Source organism: Bufo bufo, chromosome 1 (genome assembly GCF_905171765.1).
Source record: "Bufo bufo chromosome 1, aBufBuf1.1, whole genome shotgun sequence".
NCBI lineage: Eukaryota > Metazoa > Chordata > Amphibia > Anura > Bufonidae > Bufo > Bufo bufo.
In genome coordinates this window covers 778915343-778939080 of record NC_053389.1, presented here as the reverse complement: position 1 = coordinate 778939080, position 23738 = coordinate 778915343, and positions in this window count along the sequence as shown.

Genomic DNA, 23738 nt, shown 5'->3' with positions numbered 1-23738 from the left:
TCCCTTCACTGCTGAGCCATCCTCTCCTGCACTGGTCACATGACCTGTGATGTCATCACATGTCTTTCATCTTTTGCAGGGCATTAGATTCAAATGTATTGCCGCCCTGAGGGCGGCAATACAGTAGTATCTATCTGGCAGGCAGTACATTTGGGGCCTGGGAAAAAACATCAGGGGCTCAGGCCCCGAATGTTTTAACCTAGAAATTCCCCTGCGTGCACTCATCACCAAGTTGCTGGTGCTGGAGCCCCTCCCTATCCAAGTGGTGGACGTCATTTCTTTGCCAAAAAAGCAGTACCAGTGCTGCACACACATGTAGAACAGAAGGTGGGCCAGTCCTTGAGCCTGTCACATGGCAGCAAAGTGCATGGCAGTGCCGACGTGTGGAGCTGTAATTACGGTCAAGGACAATACATTTCCTTTACGGCCCACTGGGTGAATGTGGTTCCTGCACAGCCCCACCAGCAACTTGGCCAGGTGACGCCCCTTCCACATCCACAAGGGGCCCAAAAGTAATGTCTCACACACATACTTACTGTGTGTACATACTTTGACTACATATTTTCACATAGGGGCCGGCTCACGATGCCCATCCACCCTGCATCACATTCATTAAAAGGGTGCCCGCACCGCCCAGCATCTGCCCGCCCCCATACATGATGAGTTGATATGCCTCTTCTGCCTGCCTGCGTAGAGCACTGCCAGCCAGAGAACAAGCTGGCAGCACGCTATGTAAATTAATCTCATCAGGTAGCGCAGTTGCATCCCGCCCACCAAGTGAAGTCCTCCTCAAGGGGTGCAGCAAGCAGGAAAAGCAGGCGAAAGGAGCAGCAGCACAGCGGAGGGAGGCACAGCAGGCATGCACTAGTGCACAGTGGTTCTGGGTCCTCTCTGGGCATGAGGAAGGAGGAGGGCAGAGTCCAAGTGGTTCACCCTTTCCTACTGAACTTCACAGACTAGGAGAGGAGAGGAGGAAAGGCCAGGTACAGCAGCAGGCAAAGTCCTGAGTGTGCAGCCACAGGCTGCAATCCCAGTCCCACCAGCCTCCTATATAATAAAAGTCATGCATCTGTTAGAGTACAGGAATCTGGCAGAGGCTGGGATGGCCACCTGGCAGCTGCATGCTGAGGCCTTCAGCTTGCAGCTGCCAGGTAGCCGGATCACAACCTCTGCCCAATCCTTTCTCTACCAGCCTTCTGTACTATAGCATGCGGTACTGTCACGATCAGTGTGGGGGTGAAACTCTATACTGAACACAGGAGGGAAGGGAAACAGTAACTGGGCCTGGAAACTAGGGAAGAAACAGGTCACATCCTAGACAACCCTAAACCGGACCCTGACTACCTATCAATATGAATAGACCTTGAAGGTAGGAATATTCAAAAGCAGGATACCTAGGCCCTGATTTCCCTATAAGGCCCTGGAATAAGTATAGGACCAGAGACAATCCATTCCTCCCCAGATGGACGAATAGAAGTCTCTGTCTAAGGCCCAGATACAACAACAGGGAATATAACAATACAAACAAACTCAACACTTAACTTCTGTAGAAATGGAAGAACAGGAACCCCAGAGAGGATCTCACACCAGCTCAGCCAAACCCAAATGAAGCTATCAACTGCATAGTCAGAAGGGCGGGGTGAGACTATAAAGGGGTAGAAGTGATGACCACTGAGCAACAGAAGAGAAAAGGGAAGTGGTCATTACCACTATCAACACTGAATAAAGAGAAATCAAGGAGGCTGTTAGATTCCTCCACGCTCAGGCAATATCCTTGATTTCCTGACATCAGTCACATGAGGGACCGTGACAGGTACATGGCAGCCTCCCCTCTCTGCTCGCTGTTCTGCCATCTACTAATGCTTATTATGGCACTCTTAAGTTACATATACATACATGTGATGCTAGGATGGTCCTGGGCTGGCATCGGGTGCATACATATGTTTGCCATAATAAGCACTAGTACCGTACATGGCAGAGCAGTGGAGGCAGAGAGAGGAGGCCGCCATGTACTGCATGCTATAGTACTGGAGGCTGGCAGAGGAAAGAGAGGGTAGAGGTTGGGATGAAAATTCCAATCACCCCACTTTCCCAATGTTTTAATAAAGATAAATAAACATAAAAAAGCATTGCCATGTCCAAAAGTGTCTTCCCTGCATACCGCAATACTCTCGTATTTTGTAATCTTATTTAAATATACTTATTTCGTTTTTTTCAGTGGTATGATTAGTGGTGAAAATTATTAGAGCCCCCCCATTTTTGACTGTGGTATCTTATGTTCCCCCCCTATATATTGTTCCTAGAGTCGCCACTGCACACAGGGGAGGAACTGTTCCGTGTCCTTCAGCAAGAAATTGAATCCTGGCTTTCTCCGTGACAACTCAAAATCGGAACCATGGTGACCAACAATAGGAAAAACATGGTGTTGGCGCTGCGTCAAGGAGAGCTGAGCCATGCGCCCTGCATGGCAGACGTGTTCAATTTGGTTGTCAAGCGGTTCCTGAAGTCTTCCACCCATCTGAAAGACATCCTAAAAATGGCCAGGAAACTTTGCATGCACTTCAGCCATTCGTACACCGCAAAGCACACCCTCCTTGAGCTGCAGCGGCAGAACGGCATCCCCCAACATAGGCTGATATGCTACCTTTCCACCCATTGGAATTCCACCCTCTATATAATGGACTGACTGTATGAACAGAGAAAGGCCATAAATGATTTCTCGATGATCCAAGTGGACAGTAGTGTTGAGCGTGAATATTCAAATAGCGAATTTTAATCCCGAATAAAATCGAATATTCGTACACATCAGCTGATCATCCCTCCCTTCTTCTAGCTTGTGGGACAATGAGAAGGCTTTGTCACCGCTTAGCAACATCCCTAGCAACCAATAGAAAAGTTACCTACCCCTTACTATTCCCGAAAATACGCAAGCGCAAATATATTGGAGCACTCTATCTGCATATAAAGTTATTCTAATGTTCTGCTGTGCCAACCATTTTCTCCAGTCTCAGGAAACTTATACCAGCTTCAAAAATGTAGCATAAGTGACCCACGCCTGTATTTCGCGCGCATTACGTGAATATTACATTGCTGATTTTCGCAAACAAGAATACAATCTCGAATTCGTGAATATTTGACGAATATTCTACAAAATATTTGCAAAATATTGCAAATTCGAATATTTCCCCTGCCGCTCATCACAGTGGACAGGAGTATTCCCCTGTGTAACTGTCACCATTCGGCAGAGGGATGACTTCTGGCTCTTCACCTTGTTGGACCCTCGCTACCGGCCCAAAAAGGGGGCCTTTTTTACACCCATTGAGAGGGAGAACAAACTGAACTACTACAGAGACATCCAGAGTGACACAATGACATCCTCCACACTGTCATTGTGCCACTCTGTGGACTTCTCATGCTGTTCCCACCCTCCCCACTTCATGACTGGTCCACTATTTTGCCTTTCGGCCCGGCTGACATCATCATTTATTTCACCCTTCTTCTGATCTGTCAGAAGGAAGCAAAAATGAGTTGCACAATGAATCCTGTCTGTGTAGCAGCTGTAAGGGCTGTATGGTCCCATCAGAATTGGCTTATGATTTGGTAGCCAAAAGCAGGAGTGGGTAGAAAACACAGAAGACATGCAAATATTGCATTCAAGTGTCATCTCTGTTTTGGATCCACTCCTGTTTTTTTGGGCATTAGCAATACTGATGGATTACTGACCAAATGCTGACCGAGTGGAATCAGCCGACGACCGTGTGGAATCAGCTGATGACGATGTAAAAGGAATGAGCTTCTTCTTGGCGCTAACATTGACCTGTAAGGCTGAGTTCATACTTGAGTTATTTTGGTCAGTTTTGGCCCCGTGACTGCCCAAATAAGTGAAGTGTGCAGTGATTCTAAGTGCAACACCTGTCATCTACATGTCATACGGACTCAGTATTATTTGACTACCACAGCAGACTCCCTATGCGTGTTACTGCAAGGCACAGTGTTCTACACCACTATAAAGGCTCTCTGCAGCCAGGAAAAAGCAATTTTTTTAACTCTGTTTGACGCAAATAAATTTGGATCAAACCAAATTTAAAAAAAAAAAAATTTGCAAACCACTGAATCGAATTTTTAAAAAAATTCTCTCATCTTTAATTATCACATGCCTAGTAATCAATTATTTATGCATTTATAGTATGACAAATATAGTATGACAAATTACATTGACAACACATTATTTCACTGTGATTCTTAAAAACTTATAGAAGAGGTATTTAAATATACAAAAATTATAAAGAGAGCATAAAAGACAACCTTACCATAGCAGGGAGCATAGCGTTACTGATCATCTCTCAATTGGGATTTTCTGATGTTAAATGTGTAAGGGGTATATAAACAGGTTGGAAGTACTTTAGGGACCAAACCAGGTGGGAATTTAGCTCAGATTGATCCAATTAAGTAAGCAATTAACATTAGTGAGCTCAACATAGGAAATGTATTTATTCTAAAAACATGACAAAAATAAGGCTACTTTCATACTTGCGTTTTGGTTTCCGTTTGTGAGATCCGTTCAGGGCTCTCACACGCGGTCCAAAACGGATCAGTTTTGCCCTTAATACATTCTGAATGGATAAGGATCCACTCAGAATGCATCAGTTTGCCTCCGTTCCGTCTCCATTCCGCTCTGGAGGCATGTGTCAGGACGAATCCATGTGTCAGGACGGATCCGTTTGGCTCAGTTTCGTCAGACGGACACCAAAACTCTGCTTGCAGCATTTTGGTGTCCGTCCGACGAAACAGAGCCAAACGGATCCGTCCTGACACATGATGTAAGTCAATGGGGATGGATCCGTTTTCACTGACACAATACGGCACAATAGAAAACGGATCCGTCCCCCATTGACTTTCAATGGTTTTCAAGACGGATCCGTTTTGGCTATGTTAAAGATAATACAAACTGATCCGTTCTGAACGGATGCATGCGGTTGTATTATCTGAACGGATGCGTTTGTGCAGATCCATGATCCGCACCAAACGCGAGTGTGAAAGTAGCCTAATTTGCAGAAAAATGGGGTAAAAATAATTAATGATGTAAACCTATAGCATAGCAATGGAACCAGCTCAGGAACTGATACCCTGATGCATCGGGAAAAATTGGAGCTAAGGGTACTTTCACACTAGCATAAGAAGAATCCGGCAGGCAGTTCCGTTGCCGGAACTGCCTGCCGGATCCGGAAATCCGCATGCATACGGAGATCATTTGTTTCCAGATCCGGATGCGGATCCGTCTGACAAATGCATTGCAATACCGGATCCGTGTCATCCGGAGAAACGGATCCGGTATTTATCTTTTTCACAGATTTAAAGGTCTGCGCATGCGCAGACCGGGAAACTGGATCAGTTTTTCTGGAACACTTGGTACCGGATCAGGCATTAATACATTACAAATGGAAATTAATGCAATCCGGCAAGTCTACCATAAAAGGGACTGAACTGAAGACATCCTGATGCATACTGAACGGAATGCTTTCCATTCACAATGCATTGGGACACAACTGAAGCCCCTACGACGGAACTCAATACCGGAAAACTTTAACACTAGTGTGAAATTACCCTAACACCCATCCTGGATGTTTTACCTCTTAGATGCAACAGTCAGTAGCAACCACAGCAAGTAAGAAGTTTACTGAAGGAGGGGGCTCTCTCTCCTCCAATGGGCCCCCCATGAAGCGATCACAGGGTTCCTGATGGTTGCTGTTGCAGTACCCCAGAACAGGGTACTTGCAAACTGGTGCTGTTATGTAATGCTATTAATTATGTTAATGCCTTGTAATGTGCTTGCTTATTTCTGTATGGCTCAGTCAGGGTTAACCAATCCTGTCTCAGTCTCTGCAGAAAGTTAGAGGAGGGACTTGGGTCCACCCCTAGCTCAATCATGTGAGTTGTATGCAATAGCACACTGCAACCAGCACTCTGCCCTGCCTCTATGCTGGATGTTGAATGAGGCATTGGTGTACATTTTGGCCAAAGCGTAATAAGCCACTCACCACGTCAAGGTCGCCTCTATGGAGTGGTCCCTAACACTAGTTCCTACCTGTTTATAGGCCATGATAGCCACACAAAGTCCAGAGAGCGCAGGCACAGCATGCACGCCAGGCACACTCTGCTTTTAACCCCGTCCAGTGCCTTGACAGCTTTCATCGGATCCAGGGATGCAAGTACCAACATGCATGCTGAGCCCACTATATACTTCTCCAGGGCAGACTAACTGGTCAGGTGTGCATGACTGCATGGAGATCACCACGCCTCCTTTTTTTGTAGTATATATTGGAGGCGTGGTGATCTCCATGCAGTCATGCACACCTGACCAGTTAGTCTGCCCTGGAGAAGTATATAGTGGGCTCAGCATGCATGTTGGTACTTGCATCCCTGGATCCGATGAAAGCTGTCACGGCACCGGACGGGGTTAAAAGCAGAGTGTGCCTGGCGTGCATGCTGTACCTGCGCTCCCTGGACTTTGTGTGGCTATCATGGCTCATAAACAGGTAGGTACTAGTGTTAGGGACCACTCCATAGAGGCGACCTTGACGTGGTGAGTGGCTTATTACACTTTGGCCAAAATGTACACCAATGCCTCATTCAGCATCCAGCATAGAGGCAGGGCGGAGTGCTGGTTGCAGAGTGCTATTGCATTTGTATTTTGCGTTTGTATATGTATTTCGCCATAGCGATGTGCACCTGCATACAGGGTTGTGCTGACTGAATCACCCACATTTTTCCATGTGAGTTGTATGTTAGCTGAGGAAATGAGAGATGCTACATGTGCTCACTCCCAGAAAACTAGGCCTGATTTCCAGAGAATCATCATCTCTTAACAAAGAAGTCATTACTATCCAAAAGTACATTAGAAGTAGAAAGAGACAGAAAAGAACCGAGAAGGTCCAGAATCTGCATGATCAAGCATTGGAGTCAGTCAGTAAGGTATCTGCTGGTTTGGGCCTCTTTCACACGACCGTATGGCTTTTTAAGTGTTTTGCGGTCCGTTTTTCACGGATCCGTTGTTCCTTTTTTTTTATTTCTGTTGTATTTCCGTTCGGTTTTTACGTTCTGTTTTTCCATATGCATATACAGTATACAGTAATTACATAGAAAAAATTGGTCTGGACATAAAATTTTCAATAGATGGTTCCGCAAAAACATGCGGAAAGAGGCCTAAGGCTGAAAATGAATTTCTAACACACCATTCATTCTAGGATACACGGTCTGGCCCACCATATCTGAATCCTGCATCCCTCAGGTGGAAATTACAGTCACCATTGCAAGAGTATTATTGCCAGCCTTAGATTCTGCAAAGAGAGACTTTAGAAAGATAAGAGAGGAAGGATTACTACAACCCCCATTCTGGCTTACTGTATATTCATATATTGCTATCTAGGAAGATTTGCACTGTGATTTATTTGGAACTGTGTTTCAATTCTTTTGATTGTACTACAACTCCAACTCTGAACGTAGTGTTAGTTAAGAAAGACATTTATTTTCCTGCAACTGGCCTGGTTCCTGACTCCAGCAACATATGCCAGCCACTGCACCTACAATTCCTGACTTGCACCCACACCAAACTCACAGCACCAAGGGCACCCCAACTGCCATCAGACAGGAACCCCAACATCAGGGTGTGCCCCGACGGAAGAAAGAGTGAGCCCTCCTAAGGCTGAGTTCACACGGGCGTTGCGGGAAATGGTTTGGGTGCGTTGCGGGAACATGCAGGATTTTTCCGCGCGAGTGCAAAACATTGCAATGCGTTTTGCACGCGCGTGAGAAACATCGGCATGTTTGGTACCCAAACCCGAACTTCTTCACAGAAGTTCGGGCTTGGGATCGGTGTTGTGTAGGTTGTATTATTTTCCCTTATAACATGGTTATAAGAGAAAATAATAGCATTCTGAATACAGAATTCATAGTACAATAGTGCTGGAGGGGTTAAAAAAAATAAATACATTTTTGACTCACCTTAATCCACTTGCTCGCGCAGCCCGGCTTCTCTTCTGTGTTCATCTTAGCTGTGTGCAGGTAAAGGACCTGTGGTGACGTCACCATGGTGATGGATCATGTGACGGACCATGTGATGACCGGAGTGACGTCACCACAGGTCATTTTCCTGCACACAGCTAAAATGAAGACAGAAGAGATGCCAGGCTGCGCGAGCAAGTGGATTAAGGTGAGTTAAATTATTATTATTATTTTTTTTTAACCCCTCCAGCGCTATTGTACTATGCATTCTGTATTCAGAATGCTATTATTTTCCCTTATAACTATGTTATAAGGGAAAATAATAATGATCGGGTCCCCATCCCGATCGTCTCCTAGCAAACGTGCGTGAAAATCGCACCGCATCCGCACTTGCTTGCGATTTTCACGCAACCCCATTCACTTCTATGGGGCCTGTGTTGCGTGGAAAACGCACAATATAGAGCATGCTGCGATTTTCACGCAACGCATAAGTGATGCGTGAAAATCACAGCTCATGTGCACAGCCCCATAGAAATGAATGGGTTCTGATTTAGTGCAAGTGCAATGCGTTCACATCTTCGGAATACTCGCCCGTGTGAACTCAGCCTAACACTGCCCTGGTCCTAGGGAACATTATTGGGAGGACTGTCACTGTGAATAATCATTGCAGCCACTACCCCTTTCATCCTCTGCGAGGCGTCTTGCGGCACCGTGGCAGCCAGAGGCAGGGTCTGCTATGCTAAATATCAGTGTAAGGCCTCTTTCACACGACAGTATGGCTTTTTCAGTGTTTTGCGGTCCGTTTTAAACGGATCCGTTGTTCCGTTTTTTGTTTCCGTTGTGTTTCCGTTTCCATTCCGTTTGTCCGTTCCGTTTTTCCGTATGGCAAATACAGTATACAGTAATTTCATAGAAAAAATTGGGCTGGGCATAACATTTTCAATAGATGGATCCGCAAAAAACGGAACGGATACGGAAGACATACGGATGCACTTCCGTATGCATTCCGTTTTTTTGCGGACCCATAGACTTTAATGGAGCCACGGAACGTGATTTGCGGCCAAATATAGGACATGTTCTATGTTAAAACGGAACGGAAAAACGGAAATACGGAAACGGAATGCATACGGAGTACATTCCGTTTTTTTTGCGGAACCATTGAAATCAATGGTTCCGTATACGGACCGTATACGGACCGCAAAAAACGGCCCGCAAAACGGAAAAAAAAAACGGCCGTGTGAAAGAGGCCTAAAACTGACAAGTACAATATACTACAATAGACAACTACAGAATGATCCGCAAGTATGGAGACACCTGAATAAATTGACAAAAACAGTGGTTGGGAATGCCATCCTGTGTGTGGAATGTTGCTAAGGGAAATACAGTCAGGTCCATAAATATTGGGACATTGACACAATTCTAACATCTTTGGCTCTATACACCACCACAATGGATCTGAAATGAAACGAACAAGATGTGCTTTAACTGCAGACTGTCAGCTTTAATGTGAGGGTTTTACATCCAAATCAGGTCTACGGTGTAGGAATTACAACAGTTTGCATATGTGCCTCCCACTTGTTATGGGACCAAAAGTAATGGGACAGAATAATAATCATAAATCAAACTTTCACTTTTTAATACTTGGTTGCAAATCCTTTGCAGTCAATTACAGCCTGAAGTCTGGAACGGATAGACATCACCAGACGCTGGGTTTCATCCCTGGTGATGCTCTGCCAGGCCTCTACTGCAACTGTCTTCAGTTCCTGCTTGTTCTTGGGGCATTTTCCCTTCGGTTTTGTCTTCAGCAAGTGAAATGCATGCTCAATCGGATTCAGGTCAGGTGATTGACTCGGCCATTGCATAACATTCCACTTCTTTCCCTTAACCCCTTAGTGACCAAGACTGTTTGGGCCTTTATGACCAAGCGTTTTTCTTCCTTTTTTCATGGTCTCGTTCCAAGAGCTATAACTTTTTTACATTATAAATTTTACGGCGTCCATTTTTCGGTACAAATAACATAATATCTTTATTCTCTGGGTCAGTACAATTACAGTGATACTAAATACTTATTTTTTTTTTTTACGTTTTACTACTTTTTTTTGCAATAAAACTCCTTTTATTAACCAAAAAAATAATTTTGCATTGCCACTTCACAAGACCCATAACTTTTTTTATTTTTTTTTCTATGGAGTTGTGTGAGGGCTTGATTTTTGAGGGACGACTTGTATTTTTCATTGGTATCATTTTAGAGTAAATGCCGCTTTTTGATCGCTTGTTATTACGTTTTTTTCGCTGGAAACTAAGAATAAATTAGAAATTCTGTCTTTTTTTTTTATTAAATTTTTTACGGTGTTCACCATAGGGGATAATTTATGTAATATTTATGTAGTCCGGGTCGTTACGGACGCGGCAATACCAAACATATGGGGGATATTTCCTTTTTGCTATTTTTTTCATTGAAAAGCGTATTTTCAATGAAAAAAAAAGCATATTTTTTTTATTTTATGGAATTTTTTTTATTTAATAAATGTGTAAATTTTTTTAATTTTTTTTTACTACTTAATAGTCCCACAAGGGGACTATAATATACAGTATTTTGATTGCTTTTAAAATGTAATGCATTATCTCTATAATACATTACATTTCAATAGCAATGCTATTCAAACATAGACCAGCAGGCTGCACCAGAGAGGCACAGCCTGCTGGAGGTAACGGAAGACAGGCTCAGGGCCCTGATCGGAAGCAAGGTAAGGTTCCCAACACATCAGCACCCCTCAATCGCATGTTCGGGGTGCTGATGGGAGACAGAGGGAGTCCGCTTCCTCTGTCACCACTTTACATGCAGCGGGCGCCATTGCGCCCGGCATGTAAAGGGCTAAACAGCCCGGATCGGCACTCCTGCCGGTCCGGGCTGTTAGAGCAGGGCCCCGGCTCTCATGTGAGAGCCAGGTCCGCGCTCCCCGCTGCACGGGTGAGCCGTGCAGCGCTTAGACTGGGCCGCCGTAAAAACGCGGCGGCCCAGCCTAAGCCCCTTTAGTGACCGCCGTAAAAAGGTGTATGGGTGGTCATTAAGGGGTTAAAAAACTCTTTGGTGGCTTTTGCAGTATGCTTTGGGTCATTGTCCATCTGCACTGTGAAACGCTGTCCAATGAGTTCTGAAGCATTTGGCTGAATATGAGCAGATAATATTGCCCGAAACGCTTCAGTATTCATCCTGCTGCTTTTTTCAGCAGTCACATGATCAATAAATAGAAGAGAACCAGTTCCATTGGCAACCATACCTGCCCACGCCATGACACTACCACCACCATGCTTCACTGATCAGGTGGTATGCTTAGGATCATGAGCAGTTCCTTTCCTTCTCCATACTCTTCTCTTCCCATCACTCTGGTACAAGTTGATCTTGGTCTCATCTGTCCATAGGATGTGGTTTCAGAACTGTGAAGGCTTTTTTAGATGTCATTTGGCAAACTCTAATCTGGCCTTCCTGTTTTTGAGGCTCACCAATGGTTTACATCTTGTGGTGAACCCTCTGTATTCACTCTGGTGAAGTCTTTTCTTGATTGTTGACTTTGACACACATACACCTACCTCCTGGAGAGTGTTCTTGATCTGGCCAACTGTTGTGAAGGGTGTTTTCTTCACCAGGGAAAGAATTCTTCGCTCATCCACCACAGTTGTTTTCCGTGGTCTTCCGGGTCTTTTGGTGTTGCTGAGCTCACCGGTGCGTTCCTTCTTTTTAAGAATGTTCCAAACAGTTGTTTTGGCCACGCCTAATGTTTTTGCTATCTCTCTGATGGGTTTTGTTTTTTCAGCCTAATGATGGCTTGCTTCACTGATAGTGACAGCTCTTTGGATCTCATCAGATTCCAAATGCAAATAGCACACTTGAAATGAACTCTGGACCTTTTATCTGCTCGTTGTAATTGGGATAATAAGGGAATAACACACACCTGGCCATGGAACAGCTGAAAAGCCAATTGTGCTATTACTTTTGGTCCCTTAACAAGTGGGAGGCACATATGCAAACTGTTGTAATTCCTACACCGTTCACCTGATTTGGATGTAAATACCCTCACATTGAAGCTGACAGTCTGCAGTTAAAGCACATCTTGTTCGTTTCATTTCAAATCCATTGTGGTGGTGTATGGAGCCAAACATTTTAGAATTGTGTCGCTGTCCCAATATTTATGGACCTGGCTGTAGATAAAAATCTGTGAGGGTCGGTGTTCAACATATTGCCCATGTTGCAAGCCACCATCTTGCAACTAAGTCAATATTTTAAATCTACCTGCGGACAAACTGCTGGGAAATAATGTACGCATTAGAGGGGCCCTGGGGGAGGTGTCCCATTGCACAAGCAGCTTGCCCACAGGCCAGGAGGCCACCTCTGGTTCCTCCTATCACAAGAGCTCCGGTGGCACACACAATTGCTTCAGTCAGTCAGGAAGGGATGGGCAGCTGGACATCTAATGGACTATAGAGCATGAGAAACTCTGAGTATGTGGTGATGCAAATCTACTGGACTGACGCTGAAAGGAGGAGAAATCACATTGTTCCGGTACAGGTGAATGGACAACCAGCTGAAGGCTTCATGGACTCTGGAGACTTCATTACTCTGGTAGACCCCATGTGGTCACCTCAGACAAAATAATCCCAGGACAGAAGGCAAGGATTGTCTTGGCTGGAGGAGAGAGAAGTGAAGTGCCAGTTGCCCAGGTGACTCTGGACTGTGGGGAAGGACCCATTAACCACACGGTAGGTGTAATGGACAATCTACCTGCGGACATACTGCTGGGAAATAATGTTGGGGACTAGTGATGGACGAATATCAGGCGGGATGACTCGCGAAGGCGCGTTCGTGATCAAATGTGTGCAAACCGCGCATTCGCGTTGGGCCCTATTCACTTTAATGGCAGGCGAACCTGAAAAACCTTCAGGTCATATTTGAAGCCAGCAAACACTTACTAGAAGTACACAAATAGTCCTACATCATGGACAGTAAAATACCAGAGGGGGATCATTGGCAAAAGTTCCCACCAAAATATGTATTTTAATCAGGGGCCATTTTTATTCGTCTTAAAGGGAAACTCTCAAAAATGTGCTCTGCTGGAGCCTAGAAAAATGTTATTTCCTATCGGTTTGATGTATAGAAATGTGCAGCACCCCACGTTTTTATATCCTGCAGAGTCCATTAAAAAAATGCATACGTTAACATAATTTATTTTTCTACCATGGGACTGTATGGTGAAAGGACGCCACTACGGCATCAGTCTGAGGCATATGTTAACGGATACATTTTTGGTATGCATTAAACGGATGGCAAAAATGTGATGTGAACCCAGCCCTAGTGTCAGAATAAGCACCAGTACACAGCGGAGCAGCGTGGCGGAGAGGGGAGGCCGCCATGTACTGACAGAGAGCTACCTGGTCCTGGTGGTCATGGATGAGGACTGTTTCCCGATGATCATTTTCTACTGGGAAATACAGGGCACAATATAATACACTAGAATCTATATAATATAAAGATATTAGCCCTACCCCCGAATAATAATACAATTAGGTGGTAATTTATTATATAGAAATACGTCTATATTAGGCGTATTTCTGACAGATTGTGGCGCAAACGTACTTAGCACCGCAATCTGCATATTTTTCTAGCTCATGCAAGGTCTAAAAAAGGATGGCGTGGGCAGGGAAAGGGATACAGTTATGGCCATGCAGTTATTGTATACCACCGCCATAAATTGACCGGATAAAACCTCTGTACAGTGACCGGATAACACCGCCATACCGTGACCGGATAAAAGAGTATGAGAGGGCACAGTACAGGGAATGACTAGGGGCACTACACAGGGTGTGGTAAAAGGGCACAATGCAGGGTATAAGGGGGCACAGTACGGGGTGAGGGGCACAGTACCGGGTGGGGGGCACAGTCACATGACCCTGTGACATTAGAAGATCCTTATGGTGAATGCGGTTCATACGCCACCATAATGAGAGCATGCACAGGTTAACATACACAATAAAAGCCCACATAAGTGTTGGGAAAAATTGTCTGACCCTAACAAAGCCAGCTCAGCATCATGAAGTAATCCTAAAAAAGCAAACTGAGACAAAACAGGCTAAAATAATCAGTAATTTTATTAAATACATAAATATGTACATCAAAAGATGTGGTACGATTCACTCCTGAGGAATAGCATAACACAGATGTATATAAATGGAGTCTTGTAATACAATGCTAAATTGTCCCTGGAGGTGGAAGAGAAGATAAGTGATCAAGTGTGGCTGCCACCAGAAGTCGTCTCGTTGGTTTTAAATCCCAAGGTAACAATACAAAGAGGTAGTGCACCACAAAGGTAAGATACAGTCCTGATCAAAAGTTTAAGACCACTTGAAAAATGGCAAAAAATCATATTTAGCATGGCTGAATCTTAACAAGGTTCCAAGTAGAGCTTCAACATGCAACAAGAAGAAATGGGAGTGAGACAAAACATTGTTTGAGCATTCAATTTAATGAAAACAACAAATAAACTGAAACAGGCTGTTTTTCAGCTAATCAAACGTTTAGGACCACACCTCCAAAAAAAAACTAGACCCCCCAAAACAGAAATCCAACTTCCAAACATTAACTCAGTAATGAGTAGCTCCGCCGTTATTGTTTATCACTTCCAAAATTCGTTTCGGCATGCTTGATGCAAGTGTTTCCATGAGGTGAGTGGGAACATTTCTCCAAGTGGTGAAGACGGCCGCACGAAGGCCATCTACTGTCTGGAACTGTTGTCCATTTTTGTAAACTTCCCTTGCCATCCATCCCCAAAGGTTCTCAATTGGATTTAGATCAGGGCAACACGCAGGATGGGCCAAAAGAGTGATGTTATTCTCCTGGAGGAAGTCCCTTGTCCTGCGGGCATTGTGTACTGTATCGTTGTCCTGTTGAAAAACCCAGTCGTTACCACACAGACGAGGGCTCTCAGTCATGAGGAATGCTCTCTGCAACATCTGGACATAGCCAGCAGCCGTTTGACGCCCCTGCACTTCCTGAAGCTCCATTGTTCCATTGAAGGAAAAAGCACCCCAGACCATTATGGCGCCCCCTCCACTGTGGCGCGTAGAAAACATCTCAGGTGGGATCTGCTTGTCATGCCAGTAACGTTGGAAACCATCAGGACCACCAAAGTTAAATTTTTTCTCATCAGAGAATAAAACTTTCTTCCACCTTTGAATGTCCCATGTTTGGTGCTCTCTTGCAAAGTCCAAACGAGCAGTTCTGTGGCGTTCAAGGAGACGAGGTCTTTGAAGACGTTTTTTGCTTTTGAAGCCCTTCAGTGTCAGATGCCGTCTGATGGTTATGGGGCTGCAGTCAGCACCAGTAAAGGCCTTAATTTTGGTCGAGGATCATCCAGTGTCTTGACGGACAGCCAATTGGATCCTCCGGCTCAGTGCTGATTACATTTTTTTTGGGTCTTCCACTTGACTTTTTTGCTCCATAACCCTCAGGGTTAAGTAATTAAGAAATTCCAAATGACTGTCCCACCTCAGCAGCGATGGTGCCCTGTGAGAGACCCTGCTTATGCAGTTCAACAACCCGACCACGTTCAAAAAGGGAGTTTTTTTGCCTTTGCCATCACAACATGTGACTACCTGACAGGAAATGACAATGAATCCACATCTTTGCACAGATTTGGCCTTTTAAAGGCATGCGGTTCTAAAATTTGGATCAGCTGAAAAACAGCCTGTTTCCGTTTAATCGTTATTTTCAATTAATTGAATGCTCAAAAAATGTTTTGTCTCACTCTCATTTCTTCTTGTTGCATGTTGAAGCTCTACTTGGAACCTTGTTAAGATCCAATAATGTAAAATATGATTTTTTGCCAAACTTTTGATCAGGACTGTATATGTTAAACCCTGAAATAAGGGAAAATGTCAAAAAGTATATGCAACTATCTAAATTGTATATAAGTATAAAAAACAGCGACAAACAATAAACTGGCAGTCACAGTGAATCACTATCAATGTGTGCTCCCAAACCTCCTAACATAGATAAAGTGCAGAGTGCAAAAAGCAGGGAACAATGCCCTCATATTACTAACAATTGAATCCCATAAACCTACCCGTGAAGTTAGGGGGAGATGATTCCTCAGGAGAGCCGTACACTCCAACGCACGTTTCGGCATCTGCCTTCTTCCGGGGGTGCTGCTCTCGCTGAGAAAGTGTTACCTTTTAAAGTCCCCAGCTCACCTGACATAAATCAAATGTGAAAAAGACCTGTGTGCAAACACACCTCCTGTGTGGGATGTCACCAACCAACGTGTGAGGTGGTGAGTGACAAGCCCGATGGCCAGTCAGGCGCCGCGCACAAAAACACCTCCCACTGAATGACGAGCACGTCGGTCACGTGATGGCCAGTGACATGACCGACCACGTCATGGTCAGGTGACGTCTGCCACAGGTCCTGCAGGAAAATAACTGGTGCAAATACCAATGCACCATAATAGATACGATGGATGTATGCGGGGGTCACAATAGATGGACTTACAAGCACAATAATTATATAGTTAATGTGAATATATACATGTGTAAAATGATAAATAGAAAGAACAAATAAATAGAAAAAATGGGTGACAAATTAATAGTGACTAGTGATGGAGCAGTGGTTAAAACACATACATGTGTATGGGGAAAAAAATAAACATTTTTTTAAATAAAATCATATAGTGAATATGTCAAATATTGTTTGAACAAGTGTTTCATTTCAAAATACAATATGTGATTATAATAATACATAAACAGTGCCACAAAAAAAAAAGGGGGCATATATGTCCATTCTTGAAAGCATCCGGATTACATCCAATGTAGTATCATAGGAAATGTCATATGGAAACAGGAAAAGCTGGAGAATCTACAAAAAATATAAGTGTAAGTTTATAAAGGAAACCCCTTAAGGACACAGCCTTATTTCACCTTAAGGACCAGGCCATTTTTTGCAAATCTGACCAGTATCACTTTAAGTGGTGATAACTTTAAAACGCTTTAACTTATCCAGGCCATTCTGAGATAGTTTTTTTGTCACATATTGTACTTCATGACAGTGGTAAAATGAAGTAAAAAAAAAATTCATTTTTATTTATAAAAAAATACCAAATTAAAAAAAAAAATTTAAATAATTGCAAATTTTCAGGTTTCAATTTCTCTACTTCTATAATACATAGTAATATCTCCAAAAATAGTTATTACTTTACATTCCACATATGTCTACTTCATGTTTGGATCATTTTGAGAATTACATTTTAGTTTTTGGGGACATTACAAGGCTTAGAAGTTTAGAAGGAAATCTTGAAATTTTTCAGAAATTTAAAAAAACCCAATTTTTAGGGACCAGTTCAGGTCTGAAGTCACTTTGTGAGGCTTACATAATAGAAACCACCCAAAAATGACCCCATTATAGAAACTACACCCCTCAAGGTTTTCAAAACTGATTTGACAAATGTCGTTAACCCTTTAGGTGTTCCACAAGAGTTATTGGCAAATGGAGATAAAATTTCAGAATTGAGATTTTTGGGCAAATTTTCAATTTTAATCCATTTTTTCCAGTAACAAAAAAAGGGTTAACAGCCAAACAAAATGCTATATTTATTGCGCCGATTCTGTAATTTGTAGAAACACCCCATATCTGGTCGTAAACTACTGTACGGGCACACAGTAGGGCGTAGAGCGAAAGGTGTGCCGTATGGTTTTTGGAAGGCAGATTTTGCAGGACTTGTTTATTTACCCCATGTCCCATTTGAAGCCCCCCTGATGCACCCCTAGAGTAGAAACTCCATAAAAGTGACCCCATCTAAGAAACTACACCCCTCAAGGTATTCAAAACTGATTTTACAAACTTTGTTAACCCTTTAGGTGTTGCACAAGAGTTATTGGCAAATGGGGATGAAATTTGAGAATTTCAATTTTTTGGCAAATTTTCCATTTTAATCCATTTTTTCCAGTAACAAAGCAAGGGGTAACAGCCAAACAAAACTCTATATTTATTGCCACGATTCTGTAGTTTGCAGAAACACCCCATATGTGGCCGTAAACTACTGTACAGGCACACAGTAGGGCGTAGAGGGAAAGGTGCGCCGTGTGGTTTTTGGAAGGCAGATTTTGCTGGACTGGTTTATTTACACCATGTACCATTTGAAGCCCCCCTGATGCACCCCTAGAGTAGAAACTCCATAAAAGTGACCCCATTTTGGAAACTACGGGATAAGGTGGCAGTTTTGTTGGTACTATTTTTAGGGTACATATGATTTTTGGTTTATCTATATTACATTTTTGTGAGGCAAGGTTACCAGAAATAGAAATTCTGAAATTTCATCTCCATTTGCCAATAACTCTTGTGGAATGCCTAAAGGGTTAACAACGTTTGTAAAATCAGTTTTGAATACCTTGAGGGGTGTAGTTTCTTATATGGGGTCACTTTTATGGAGTTTTTACTCTAGGGGTGCATCAGGGGGGCTTCAAATGGAACATGGTGCCCAAAAAAAAGGCCCTAAAAATCTGCCTTCCAGAAACCATACGGCGTTCCTTTCCTTCTGTGCCGTGCCGTTTGGTCATACAGCAATTTATGACCACATATGGGGTGTTTTTGTAAACTGCAGAATGAGGGTAATAAATATTAAGTTTTGTTTGGCTGTTAACCCTTACTTTGTTATTGGAAAAAAACGGATTAAAATTGAAAATTTGCCCAAAAATTTCTTTTTCGGTACAGCTTTTCTTTTTTTTACCGTGTTAATCTGAGGGGTTAGGGGGGGGGGTTATTTTTATAGAAAAGATTCTTACGGACGCGGCAATGCCTAATATGTCTACTTTTTTTAATTTATTTATGTTTTACACTATATTATCTTTTTATAAACAAAAAAATAAACATTTTAGTATCTCCATAGCCTAAGAGTATTTTTTTGTTTTTAGCCGATTATCTTAGGTAGGGGCTCCTTTTTTGTGGGATGAGAGGGCGGTTTTATTGGCACTATTTTGGGGGGCATATGACTTTTTGATCGCTTGCTATTGCAATTTTTGTGATGTATGGTGACAAAAGAATAAATTTTTTTGCACCTTTTTTTTTTACCGTGTTATTCTGAGGGGTTAGGTCAAGGAGTATTTTTATATAGGAGATTATTACGGACGTGGCGATACCTAATATTTCTACTTTTTTATTTATTTTAGTTTTACTAAATAATATTTTAGAAAAAAAAAATTTTGTTTTAGTTTCTCAAGTCTGAGAACAAGTTTTTTATCCGATTGTCAGTGGCTAAATTGGGATATAAATTTAGTACTCTATGGAAGTGTGGTACTCCCTGAAGCAACCGTCAATGCAGAGGCCCGGATGATCAGGGCATGTGTCACACTGAGTAGTGGTGTCCTTCCGTATCCCCCTCCTGTGACACACTCTGCACTTTTTTTGGGTCCGTCCCTTCTTTCCAGTATAGGGGACCACACCTGGAAAGTGTTGGCCTGTTGGCCAGGGATAATCCGGGCGCCTCCAGTTCCTGAGGTACTCCGGCCTGCTCTTTCTCGGTCAGAAAAGATCAGGGCCTTGAGGACTGCTTCATAGAACTGAAGAAATTTCCCTGTGTTGCCAGCGCTCTGGGACAGCACAAAAGAGTTGTACAAGGCAACCTGTACCAAGTAGACCGCAACTTTTTTGTACAATGCCCGGGTTTTGCGCATGGCATTATATGGCTTGAGGACTTGATCAGAGAGATCAACTCCTCCCATATACCAATTGTAGTCGACGATACAATCGGGCTTGAGGACCGTTGCCGCGGTACCTCACACAGGGACAGGGGTGATGCTGTTACCGGGAATTGTGGACAGTACAAGGACATCCCTCTTGTCCTTATATCTGACCAGCAACAGGTTTGTACTGGTAAGGGCATAGGTCGCACCCCTGGGGATAGGTACCTGGAGGGGGTGGGTAGGGAGGCCGCGTTAACTTTTCCGCACGGTCCCACAAGCGGACGTGGATCTGGCGGCGAGGGACTGGAACAAGGGGATACTAGTATAAAAGTTATCGACGTACAGGTGGTAACCCTTATCGAGCAGTGGGTGCAAAAGGTCCCACACAAGTTTCCCGCTAACACCCAGAGTGGGGGGACATTTTGGGGGTTCAATACGGGAATCTCGCCCCGTGTACACACAAAACTGAGGTACTCTCACAAAGTTTGAACAGCTTCACGCTATACCTCTCCCGCTTAGAGGGAACATACTGGCAGAAAAGGAGTCTCCCCTTGAAAGCAATGAGAGACTCATCAACCGCAACCTTCCTTCCAGGTACATAGGCCTGTACAAATTTGGCCCCAAAGTGATCGATGACCGGCCTGATTTTGTACAGGCAGTCATAGGCAGGATCACCTCGGGAGGGGGGACATGCTGCATTATCTGCATAATGCAGGCATTTCCGGATGGCTTCAAACCGGGTACGTGTCATGGCCGTACTGTAAAGTGGGGTCTGGTAGAGGACTCCAGTAATGCCTGACACTAGGTTTCTTGACTAGGCCCATGTGCAGCACGAGGCCGCAAAACGTTCTCATCTCGGCTGCACTGACCGGAGTCCAGCCACCAGGCCTAGCCAAAAAGGAGCCCAGGTATTGAGCAATAAACTGTTGGGCGTACAGGTTTGTTTGCTCCACCATTAGATATACAAAGTGGTCACTGAAAAAAAGACTAAAGTAGTCGTATTCAGCAAAGCCCACTGTGGAAATCTGGATTCCTGGTTGGCATTCAAAATCCGGAATCACAGGCTCAAAACGCTCTGGGGTACACCAGACAAGTTCACCGGCAGGGGGCTCCAGTGGATTTAACTGGTGGGCCGGAAAACTAGTACGAGCCCCAGAGCTGCTCGTACTAGGGTGGGCCACAGGGTCCCTAGCATGGCGATACCCCTGCTCAGCCTGGCGGCGTCTGCGACACCTTGGGGGCTCATCATCAATGCTAGAGATGAGGAGGACGCGGATGACAAGAGGAAAGTGCGGTCATCCTCGTCCTCACTGGGACTCTCGGAGTCAGAGGCAAGCTGGGCGTATGCCTCCTCGGCCGAGAACATCCGGCGGGCCATAGGGGAGTGTGTGTGTGTGTGTGTGCGTGCGTGCAAATCTTTATTCAGTGTGCGTGTGTGTGGGGGCACGGGTGTTCGTGAACTTAGCCTAAACCTAACAGACAAAAAAAGAAAAAGACTAACTAAAAAAAGGGCAAAAATCTTTAAAAAAGATTTTTTTATAAAATTCGAAATCGCTGATCAACAGTCCGAAGTTGATCAGCGGTGGGGTGTGCGATGCGCTAAAAGTGGCCGGATGCTAAGAGTGCCGGCCACAGTCAGCGTACGCACACCAAAATAAAAATGCTTGCGCCCCAAAAAAGTTGTGAGGGGGGGCAGGGGGGCAAGCTGCAGCAGCCCTGGGGGGTCTAGTGTCACACAGCTGTGCTGTGGACCCCAGACACCCGATTTAGGGTGATGCAATCAGAAACTTTTTTTTTTTCTTCCCCTAACTTTCCCTGAATATCCCTGCCTAACCTAACCTTTCCCTAAATACCTGGTGGTGCTGGGGGTGCTGGGGCACAGATGAGGGTGCTGGATGATGCTATGGATCTCTCAACAGATGGGGGTACTGGCTGGAGAAACGTGCAGTGCTCCTCTCTCCTCGGGCTCCCGGACTAAAAAGGAGGAGAGGAGTGCTGATGCAATTTGAAATTCCCACCACTGCAGCCGACTAATGAGAGCGATCCTGAGAGATGATGTCACCATCACTTCTCAGGATCTAAGGATAGTGATTGGTGGTGTATTATCACACCACCGATCACCATCCTGTTCCAGGCTATCGGGTTCCCAGTGACCCTAATAACCCGGAAACGCAGCAAACCGCAGGTCTAAATTGACCTGCAGTTTGCTGCGATCGCCGACACGGGGGGGTCACAGGCGTATTGACCCACGGTGCCTGCTGATTGATTTCAGCAGGCACCAGGTTCCGATCACCGCCCGCCGCGCGGCGGTGATCGGAAATACACAGTACAGGTACGCCCTGTGTCCTTAAGTACCAGGACATTAGGGCGTACCTGTACGCCCTGTGTCCTTAAGAGGTTAAACAAGGACAAAAAGTAAAATCACATAGCACAAATTAAAAAAGGTTGATTAAATAAATAAACATGAATCAGAAATTCATAGTACTAGGAGAAAAGGAGCAAAACTCAGAACATCATTGAGTCCCCTAGGTTGTATAGTATCCAGGGTCGATATCCAACGAGTTTCATGTTGTGATAGGGCCTTCATTACATTTCCTCCCCGTAAACCCAAATCAACATGATCAATGCGTACTTTCAAGAGACGTGGATCACACCCGTGATGTTGCTTAAAATGCCTAGGAATGGGTTTCAGGCTTGCCATATCTTCCTCGTCCTTGGCCTTCAAAATGTCCCGAACGTGTTCCCTGACCCTTATTTTAAATTCACGGGTTGTGAGACCAATATAGATTTTGGGGCATGGGTATGTCGCATAGTACACCAAAGCTTTTGTGTTGCATGAAATACTATGTTTGATACAGTATGTTTTTGCTTGGGCAGAATCTGTGAAATCGATAGCTCTCTCTATATTAGGGTATGCTATGCATTTTCCACACAGTCGGCATCCCAATTTCGGTCCGTTGGATCCAAAAATTAACATAGAAACAGGAGTTTTGCTCCTTTTCTCCGAGTACTATGAATTTGCGGTTTATGTTTATTTATTTAAACAACCTTTGACATATTCACTATAGGAATATATTATTATTATTATTTTTTTCCATACACTATCTTCTCATGTACAGTCGTGGCCAAAAGTTTTGAGAATTACATAAATATTCGAAATTGGAAAAGTTGCTGCTTAAGTTTTTATAATAGCAATTTGCATGTACTCCAGAATGTTATGAAGAGTGATCAGATGAATTGCATAGTCCTTCTTTGCCATGAAAATTAACTTAATCCCAAAAAAACCTTTCCACTGCATTTCATTGCTGTCATTAAAGGACCTGCTGAAATCATTTCAGTAATCGTCTTGTTAACTCAGGTGAGAATGTTGACAAGCACAAGGCTGGAGATCATTATGTCAGGCTGATTGGGTTAAAATGGCAGACTTGACATGTTAAAAGGAGGGTGATGCTTGAAATCATTGTTCTTCCATTGTTAACCATGGTGACCTGCAAAGAAACACGTGCAGGAATTAAAAATGGCTTCACAGGCAAGGATATTGTGGCTACTAAGATTGCACCTCAATCAACAATTTATAGGATCATCAAGAACTTCAAGGAAAGAGGTTCAATTCTTGTTAAGAAGGCTTCAGGGCGTCCAAGAAAGTCCAGCAAGCGCCAGGATCGTCTCCTAAAGAGGATTCAGCTGCGGGATCGGAGTGCCACCAGTGCAGAGCTTGCTCAGGAATGGCAGCAGGCAGGTGTGAGCGCATCTGCAAGCACAGTGAGGCGAAGGCTTTTGGAAGATGGCCTGGTGTCATGAAGGGCAGCAAAGAAGCCACTTCTCTCCAAAAAAAACATCAGGGACAGATTGATCTTCAGCAGAAAGTATGGTGAATGGACTGCTGAGGACTGGGTCAAAGTCATATTCTCCGATGAAGTCTCTTTCCGATTGTTTGGGGCATCTGGAAAAAGGCTTGTCCGGAGAAGAAAAGGTGAGCGTTACCATCAGTCCTGTGTCATGCCAACAGTAAA